This window comes from Diabrotica virgifera, chromosome 5, assembly GCF_917563875.1.
Source record: "Diabrotica virgifera virgifera chromosome 5, PGI_DIABVI_V3a".
Lineage (NCBI taxonomy): Eukaryota > Metazoa > Arthropoda > Insecta > Coleoptera > Chrysomelidae > Diabrotica > Diabrotica virgifera.
In genome coordinates, this window is record NC_065447.1 from 136826175 (window position 1) to 136836711 (window position 10537).

The 10537-nt window shown below is 33.3% G+C and overlaps 1 protein-coding gene across 1 annotated transcript in view; it reads left to right on the top strand.

Annotated features, from left to right (window-relative positions):
- The first annotated feature begins 9026 nt into the window (after positions 1-9026).
- Positions 9027-10537, top strand: part of LOC126884427 (uncharacterized) — a 205706-nt gene continuing 204195 nt past the window's right edge. The window contains exon 1 of the mRNA XM_050650338.1: positions 9027-9038. The gene's annotated coding sequence lies outside the window, so the exon portion shown is untranslated. The remainder of the gene's footprint in view (positions 9039-10537) is intronic.

Consider the following 10537-nt stretch of genomic DNA (forward strand, 5'->3'; position numbering starts at 1 on the left):
GTTCTTATATTCCTTTCACTAGTGATCTCTACTCCTAGGTAATTGAATTTCATTACTTGTTCTACAATTTTGCCGTCTATTTCTAACTTGCATCTACGCGGCTCTTTACTTATCACTATACATTTAGTTTTTTCTACTGATATTCTCATATGAAGTTTATTTGCTGTGATATTGAAAGTGTGGAGCTGCCTTTGTAGGTCATCCTCGTTATCAGCAATTAGTACTGCATCATCGGCATAGCATAGTATCGTGATTTTATGCGCTCCCATGTGGTATCCATGTCGTTTTCTTACTTCGTGAATTATTTGATTCATCACCATATTGAATAACAACGGGCTGAGCGAGTCTACTTGGCGGATTCCTCCTTTTAGTTCTATTTCTATGCATTCTGTTTCTCCTGTTGACATTATAACTCTCTGGTCTTGTTGTTCTTGTTAATTTCATTAATTAGTCTTGTTATCTGGTGGTCTATTTGTTCAGCTTGTAATAAATTTAAGATATCATTTCGCCTCACCCTGTCAAAAGCAGTTTTTAAATCTATAAAGCACATGTATGCTGGTTTTCCATATTTAATAGACTTTTCTACTATTTGCCTGATAATAAAAATTGCATCCATTGTGCTGCGGTTCTTCCGGAAGCCTTGTTGTTCATCTGCCATTTTCGCTTTTTCCTCGATTTTATCTTTTATGACTGCCGTCAACAATTTTAATGTGCTGTTCATCAGACTAATGCCTCTATAATTTTCAGGATTTTTCGAGTCTCCCTTTTTGAGTATCGGTAGCAGGAGACTTTCCTTTCATTCCGCTGGTACTACTCCGATATTTATTATATCGACAAATAATTTTAGGAGCCATTTGAGTAGTGTTCCTCCTCCATATTTTAGCAGTTCATTATTTATCTTATCAGGACCAGGTGCTTTTCTATTTTTTAATTTTTTTTTTCGTTCTTGTAGCTCTTCTTCTGATATTAGTACTCTATCGTGGGTTTCATTAATGTTTATTTCTCTGTTCTCTTCTCCTTCTCCATATAATTTCGTGACCCGTGTTGAGCTGGCCCCCCCCACTTGCAAAAATTAAAAAACAAATAGCCCTGATTTATGAGCTATTTATGAGCTCTCATATTCCGCAAACTAAAAATTTTGAGCTCGTTCCACTGAGCAGGAATTTAATACCCTAGTGGGGGGGGGGCTGAGTCAGCCCCCCACTACTTAAAAATAGGAATATTGAATCGGTTTTTGCGGCAGAATTACGAGCTATTTATGAGCTCTTCAAATTATATAGTTTCGATTTTTGAGCTCATCCCCTTCACCCCCAAACAACCCTTTAATTGATTTAACTTAAGAGAAAGATGCTGAGAAAACTTAAAATATATCGTATTGCGGATATAATTCCTCTAGCTTATATACTCTAAGAATAAATATTAAATCAAGGGCATTTCGATTATTGAGCTACAACCCCTTCGCAAGAAAACCACCCTATCTTCCCGGCTTAAGAGAAAGTTGTACTTAAAATGCGTTAAACTAATTATTTGGCGACTACATATCATTTAATAATTTATAAGCTTCCAAATTACGCGCATTTAGATCAGTAAATTGCAATTTATTTTGTATAGTGCAGTCACTGAAGGTAAAAATCAACGATTACCTTCAAGTTCGGTGAACCTTCATCGATTTTCACGAAAATTGGTCAGTGGTTAGAGGATACGTCAAGAAACAAAGGTGACATGGTACCACCTTGCGCCTTTACCCTGAGGGTGGATACCGCCCCTTCTCGGGGGTGAAAATTATTTTATAAAAAATAACTGCACAAATCAATAAAAGAACAAATTAAAAGCCAAATTTATTATATAAAGTTAATAAAATAAGTCAATACTTTTTAATACAAAGATTTTAATTATTTGTGAAAAAAATGCATGTTTTGAAGAGGTTTTTTGTAAATCACTGAAAAACTGTAAGTTTTTACAAAAAAGTTAATAGTAGTTTAATTCGTATAGCTTATATTCTAAGAATAAACTCTTAAATCACGCACCTTTCGATTATATAGCTACAACCCCTTCGCAAGAAAACGACCCCATTTTCAGTGACTGCACTATACAAAATAAATTGCAATTTACTGATCTAAATGCGCGTAATTTGGAAGCTTATAAATTATTAAATGATATGTAGTCGCCAAATAATTAGTTTAACGCATTTTAAGTACAACTTTCTCTTAAGCCGGGAAGATAGGGTGGTTTTCTTGCGAAGGGGTTGTAGCTCAATAATCGAAATGCCCTTGATTTAATAGTTTATTCTTAGAGTATATAAGCTATAGGAATTATATCCGCAATACGATATATTTTAAGTTTTCTCAGCATCTTTCTCTTAAGTTAAATCAATTAAAGGGTTGTTTGGGGGTGAAGGGGATGAGCTCAAAAATCGAAACTATATAATTTGAAGAGCTCATAAATAGCTCGTAATTCTGCCGCAAAAACCGATTCAATATTCCTATTTTTAAGTAGTGGGGGGGGGGGGGGGCTGACTCAGCCCCCCCCCCACTAGGGTATTAAATTCCTGCTCAGTGGAACGAGCTCAAAATTTTTAGTTTGCGGAATATGAGAGCTCATAAATAGCTCATAAATCAGGGCTATTTGTTTTTTAATTTTTGCAAGTGGGGGGGGGGGCCAGCTCAACACGGGTATTTCGTGAAATGCTCAGTCCATTGTGTCTCCGTAATGTTATCTATCCGTACAAATGCATTCATTTCTGTTTTTTGTCTCCTTATCATCTTCCACACCTTTTTCTGGGATCCATAGAGGTCGTATTCCATATCTTTGGTAAATTTCTCCCAGTGTTCTTTTTTGATGTTATCTATTTCTTGGTTTACTCTATTCCTGATTGTCATGTAGTCGTCTCGTGCCTCCGGTGTCTTCACTCTTTTGTATGTTAGGAAAGCTTGTTTCTTTTGATTTGCTAGTGCTTTCACCCTTTCGTCATACCATGGAGTTTTGTATTCCCGTTTATTTCTGTTGACTTTTCTTTTACCTAAAGCTTCTTCTGCTGCGTGTAGGATACTTTTTCTAATAATTTTCCAGGTTTCTTCTATATCCTTTTTAGTCTCTAGGTTATGGCTGTTTAACTTTTCTGTTAGTCTGTTTATATACAAGTTTTGTGTCCCTTCGTCTTCTAAGCTTTCTATGTTTAACTTTTCTTCGACTTTTGTATTTCGCTTGCGTTGTGTGTTGATTTCTATATTTATTTTCCCCAGTACCAGGCCATGGTCGGATCCTACATTGGCGGATGATAGAGTGCGCACATCTATTATATCCCTGGGGAGTATTTGTCTGTTTGTTATAATGTAGTCAATCATAGAGTTCCGTCCTCTTGTATCTGACCAGGTGATCTTATGCTGTATTGGATGGTCAAAGTATGTGTTGTTAATTCGGAGGTTATTCGATAAACAAAGTTCTAGGAGTGTTTCTCCGTTGTCGTTGAGCGTTTCTTCGTTAAATTTTTGTGTAACTCCAGGCACAGGTATGTTGCCGACTCTGGCGTTTAAGTCGCCGAGAATTATTGTTTTACTACCGGCTATTGTGTCCAGTAGATCTTGGAGCTGTCCATAAAAAGCATCTTTTTCTTCCTTGTTTTTGTTGTTATCTGGGGCATATACAGGGATAATATTAAGTGTCGTGTGGTGAAGTTTAAGGCAAACCAGCATTATGTGTTCGTTGATGTATCTTATTTCTTGAATGCTGCTGTTAATTTTTTTCAATGTGCCTCCAGTAAGTTTCGTTCTATCGTTTTCGTGGTCTTCCGTCTTCCCACTGATCGTCTTCCTATTGGGGAAAGGTCTCTCGCCATCCTTACTACTCTATTTGTTGTCATTCTGCCTATGTGGTCGTTCCATTCTACTCTTCTGTTTTTTACCCAGTTATTAATGTTGTCCACCTTGCATCTCCTTCGTATATCTGCACTTCTGCTCTGTCCCATAGTGTCTTACCATCAATTTTTCGAAGGGTTTTCATCTGCTGTTTCTATCATTTTTTTTGTCATCTCTGTGTCAGGTCGTACCTATTTCTGCCGCGTATGTCATTATTGGTCTGACGATTGTTTTGTTTTGTAAATGCTGCTATATTGTTTCATTCAGGCAATCTGCGGTTCTGGTTGCTCTATTCACTTGATCTTCCACTTCTGTTTCGAGCTGTCCGTAGCTAGATAGTGTGATGCCTAGATATTTAAACTCCATCACTTGTTCTATTATTTAACCTACACCTAATTTAAATCTTAGTAGATTTCCTATTATAACCATGTATTTTGTCTTTTTGGGGAAATTAACATGTTAACTTTTCTGGCGGTTATAGTTTGTGCAACATACATTGTAAATTATCTCCACTTTGAGAGATTAATATTGCAACGTCTGCATAGCAGATTATTTTGAAGAGTATAGGCGCAAATATTTTACGGATATCCCTACTTTTTCTGACTTTACACGGCAAATTACGTGTAGTAAAATTCTCACTGGTATGGATATGTAAATATTACTTGACAATGTCATCATTAACTTTAAAGAGATGACTTTTGAATGTTCTTGGATAACTGTTACTTGTATAATATTGCTTAAATTATAAATTCAGTTAATTAATATGATAATTTTTTCACTAACTTTGTTTTCAGTGATTGTAATAATTTATATACTGTACAACAAAAATTAATACTCAATCGAGAAAAGAGGAAAAGTGATAAAGTGATTTTTTAATAATATATTGTTATTAACTTGTTTTGATGGGAAATAAGCCACAATTTTACTAAAAAAATGATTTTATTACCCTTTCGACGTCCAAATCGGATGCAGTTGTCAAAATACAAAAAAATATTAATGAAATAAACAAAAATGTTGTTGCTTAGTAAAAAATTCTTCTAATAATTTATTTAATCTGACTCATTTATATCGGCAATTCAGACATATATTATACATTTTAAAGTAGAAAACTTTAAAATGATATTGCCAATATTTATGAGTTGCGTTCCTGGGACGACTTTACTGAAATATAGTTCATTCGATTACATGAAATCAACCCCAACTCAAGAATATCCGTCACAAAAAAAATCATAACATGTGATCTGTCTTTAAAAAGACAACCACATGCAACGGTGACAGTAAAATTCTCGCCTTAGAGATTCCATAGTAAATCACGAGGTAAAACCATATTAATATATTAAGTACATATTAAGGTCAGAATTTGGTATTAGATTTGAGAGTAAACTAAAGTAAGACCTAATACTTACGATGTCGGGATAGTATCACGAGGTTTTTTCCTGGTTTTCCCTCGTGATTTACTATGGAATCTCTAACCCGAGAATTTTACTGTCACCGTTGCATGTGGTTGTCTTTTTAAAGACAGATCACATGTTATGATTTTTTTTGTGACGGATATTCTTGAGTTAGGATTGATTTCATGTAATCGAATGAACTGTCTTTCAGTAAAGTCGTCCCAGGAACGCAACTCATAAATATTGGCAATATCGTTAAAGTCTTCTACTTTAAAATGTATAATATATGTCTGAATTGCCGATATAAATGAATCAGATTAAATAAATTATTAGAAGAATTTTTTACTAAGCAACAACATTTTTGTTTAATTTAGTATTATTTTGTATTTTGACAACGACATCCGACTTGGGCGTCGAAACGTTAACAAAATCATTTTTTTTAGTAAAATTGTGGCTTATTTCCCATCAAAACAAGTTAATTACAAAAATGCCACAAGAAAATAGCTTCAGAACAACATTAAATATATTGTTACTATGGAACGCTTACAATTTTGAACATCTTTAACAAACAATACTTAGATCACAGAATATATCCTGGTGTATTCTCTGCTTGGATCTTCCCATAAATAATAAACAATAAATAACTTTTTATTAAGTTCACGTCTTAAATCAATTATTTATCAAATACACTATCAATATTATTTAATCAACATCTCAAAATATACCCGATGCCTACTCAAATATTTAAAATTGTCACTGTCTTGTCACCATATTCTATTCGACTCAGTGCGTTGTATGACAAAGATAGCGAATGTTCGATTTGGAAAATATCACCACGGACATGGTGTCCATTTTTTTCGAATCCTAATAAATATTTTTAAAAACTTTAAACGCAGAATGAAAGACTAAATTCAGAAAAGACTAAATAAATTATCGAGGGCCGAAAGTCCCTTAAAATAAATAAAAAGTTTCTTTTGAATGAGATATTTCAAATTAAAAATCAGTAAAAAATAACAGTACTGGATGCAGTTATTATATTCGGAAACATTGCGTACATGTGCTGTATCAACTAAATCCTTTCCTTTTTTGGTGTTGCTGATTGAAATTGGATATCATGGGAAATAAGACTTGAATCCAGTATAATGTTTAATATCCATTTTGATAGAATTCAAACAAATTACAATTCATACAAATTACAAATTTTAATAAGCAAAGCAGTAAGCACACAAAAATAAACCGAGGTAACCTTTAAAATGTTAAATAATTCATATAAACTTATTCTTTTTCTCAATGGTCTCTCGCGTAAGCAGTCATCCAGTCGCACGAACTTATATATTAAATACTAAAATTATAATGAATAAAATAAAAAAACATAATTAATTTTACTATTAATTCTGTTTATTCGTTTAGTAATCAGGTTACAATAATATTTCAGTTCATAATTTGTGTCTTTCTAGATAAGTATCTATTTTTCTCGTTTTGTATATTTCACATACATAAATTTTATCAGAAAAGTATAAGTTTCAAACCGCGAGATAGCGCTACCGTCGAAACTCACAGCCAATACGCTCTGAGCTTCGCTGGTGTCGCTCCTAGCGGTTACTAATTCAACTTTTACCGGTAATTTTTAAATTTATTATTTAATTGTTATCGCTTAATATTTACAACGCAAAAAAGTAATTAAATTGTAATCGATTTTTTTAAGATTTTTCTAATCATTTTGACGTTCTATTGATAAAATATCAATTTCTTACTTCGGATACTTTGACAATAATCGTGTAGATGGCGCTAAGATTATAATAGATTATTTATAATTAGATATTACGGAACATTAAAAAAACTTAAATTCAGTATTTAAAACGTAAATATATTTAAGGTAAAAATATATACCACAGCTTTGAGCAACTAATATTGTTTATAATTAATGTTTTTAATTTTAATTTTAAATTAATCACTTTGACATTTATGTCAAATTTCCGGTAAACGTTTACAAACTTGTCACTACTGGCGTTCGCGAATTTGTAAATATCCCCTCTACGTACGAGCTCACAGCGTATATCCAATGATAAAAGCTAAAGACGTATGCCGTAGATATATTAATATTATGTGACACATGACAAAAGCTCAAAACAAATGACAATCAATGAAAAACCCTATTTCCCGATTACTGAAATGATCATCACGAAACCGCCATTAAAAGATCACAATTCTTGTTGAAACAGTGGGAAGGACGATCCGATGACGATCACATTTTTGTTGGAACGGATTTTGTTTACTGCGCAGGAGCGTTACCGTTTCGTGACGGTTCTCGGTCGTGTTGGAACAAACCTTTATTCTACTGTTACGAGAAATTTTCATCTGGCAACACTGTCCCGATGCGACGGTGATCGCTACATGGACGGTTTCTCGTTGTGTTGGAACAAACCTTATATTATAAGAAAACAGAGACGTCCATAGCTTTTGGAAAATGCTAACAGATGCCATCAAAAGTCTTTGAATATTTTGGACTTATGTATGCATATTTCATATTAGGCCGACGATTAGTATTTTTTAAATGGGCCCCATATCCGATTCTGGGAGGGGGAAGACGGAATTTGTTACGCCACTGGAAGTCAACTAGAGACAAATGACATCCAGTCATTTATCAAAGAGCTAGATGCATAAGTATGCAACATAGAGGTGTATAGGGCTTTTCATCGATTGTCATTTCTTTCGAGCTTCTGTCAAATGTCGTATAATCCGTGTATAATAAAAATATACACGGATTATACAACATATGACAGAAGCTCGAAACAAATGGCTGTGAATGAAAAGCCCTATATTGACAAAGAGAGAGTGTCATTCAAAGCGAAGTGACGACACCACAAACCATACATACTCATAGACGTTTCACGTAAATTGTCAAGGTCAAGACAGCAAATTATTTACCATTCCAATCCAGAGATGTCGCTGTCAGTCAATTTTCTTGACATATTTAACAACTGACAGTTGACAATTAAATTCATTTGTTATTTACTTTTTATTTTACAGTTTGTGGTTTAATTATTTTATTATAGTGGTGTTACGTTTTTAAGTAGATTTAATCACAATATTAATCAATTTTATTAACCATCCGTTTTTATGAGTAGAATTTTTAGTTTACATTGATCATCCCGTGTTGTGTTTCTCCACATTTAAAAAAACAATATAATAGATCCTGAAACAGTTTATTCCAATAGACAAGTGTGTCATCAACATTTCTGGCCTATATATTTTTGGAAGTTTGTAAAAGATTATAAGGTAATATTTATCTAAACAATCATCCTACAAGATTTTTTCAAAAATTTTCATTCAACTCAATATTACACATCAGTGCTTTCACGTGACACATGGCAGTAGTGTTTAGCATTTTGAAAACAAATTGGAATATTTGAAGTTTTCAGTAAAATATTGAATAAAACATTGAATTGTCTTTCTGTTGTTTTAATTTCCTGCGAAATTTCATCAAAAATCCCGCAAAATTTATAAGTTGAAATTCCCACGTAACTAAAATTTGTCCATTTAGTTCCCATTCCAATCAAGAGATGGCGTTAATTCGATCCGAAAAATTAACATGGTCGTGAAAACAAGAATCTACAGGTCGAGCAAGTCTCGTAAATTTCACGATTGCGAGCCACGCTTCACGCAACCGTGTTTGCGTACTTGTGTTTCGAGTTGCGTGGTCGTGCGGAGTTATATTTACCAATTCGCGCAATCGTACTTGAGAGGCTGTGTCATGTGAGGTGTTTGAAAATTTGTGTAACTTGATTCTGTGGTGTGAAGGTGGTTAAACATTTGGTTTATTTTTTTTCGCACAAAATTTTTAGATGAAGTAATTGTATGATGAAGATAACACAGAAAATACAAGAGGGCAGCATACTTTGCAAAACAACTGTTACAATTTGAAATCAACAAGTTGTTGTCTTGCAGGTAAAAAAAGTGACTTTTTAAAAAAATTATATCTTGGAAACTAAAAATTATTTTTATTTATAATTGAAACATGTAAAAGTATAGTACTCTCAAAAAAATTTTAGCCAAAAATATTCATTTTTGTAGAGTTGACTGCAATTTTTCGACAACAGCCCTTTTTTGCGGTGAGCAGCATAACAAGTCCAGTCTCATCTGAAATCAAAGTTTCTTGTAGTTTATACCTCTGGCTGGTGAATGAACAAAGGATTTTTTATTAGATGAGGTCATTTTTGTTTTATAAAAAAAAAACTACTTTAAAAATGAGAAAAATTGGGGTCAAAAATGTGTTTAAACTTATGTAAAATCTTCAAATTTCATTTTTTTAATTCCTTTGTTCATATTCTAGCCAGAGGTATAAACTACAAGAAACTTTTTGATTTCAGATGAGACTGGACTTAGTTATGCTGCCAACGCAAAAAAACTTAAACTCTACAAAAATGAATATTTTTGGCTGAAACTTTTTTTGAGACTACCTTAAGTACTATACTTTTACATGTTCCAATTATAAATAAAAATAAATTTTAGTTTTCGAGATATAATTTTTTTAAAAAGTCACTTTTTTTACCCCCAAGACCTATGTAACCCCTTAAAAAAATGTTTCGAAGAATGTTTGATGGCCAAGATGCATACATATATTTAGAAGGAAAGTTCCTGATTTCTGTAGTATAATACATAATACCAAAGAGGAAGTAGCCCTAAGCGCCGGACTCCACTTGCGATTTGTAGTTGTGAAGATTGAACACATTCTTTCAAATAGAAGTCAATCCATGATTATTTAGTCACAAATGGATTGACTTGTATTTGAAACAATGTGTTCAATCTTCCTGATTACAAATCGCAAGTGGAGTGCGGCGGTAATAACACCAAAATATTCCATATAGGTCCATAGAAGGTACACAGACATTGAAAAATTCCTGGAATATCCCCGAAAACATGTTCCCTGAACATCCCAGGAAAATCCTGTGTCAGCATTTTAAACATTACCTGAATGTCTTATTGGAACATTCCATGAATGTCCACGAATGTTCTCTGGACATTCAAAATATATTTTGTAGACATTCCCTGGATATACCAGAAATACAGTGATGAGCGCTCTAATAACCGGCAAAATAGCACAAAAAATGTATTAAGTAGTGAGATAAAAAGACATGAACCTAGTCGAGCTGGGAAATTTAGCGATATTAACTTATACATTTAGAAAGACAAGTTTTTAGTCTCTCTTACAAAACTCATGAAAAAAAAACAGATAGGATGTATTATTACATCACTGACGATATGTGGACATACCAAATAATACATCCTTGA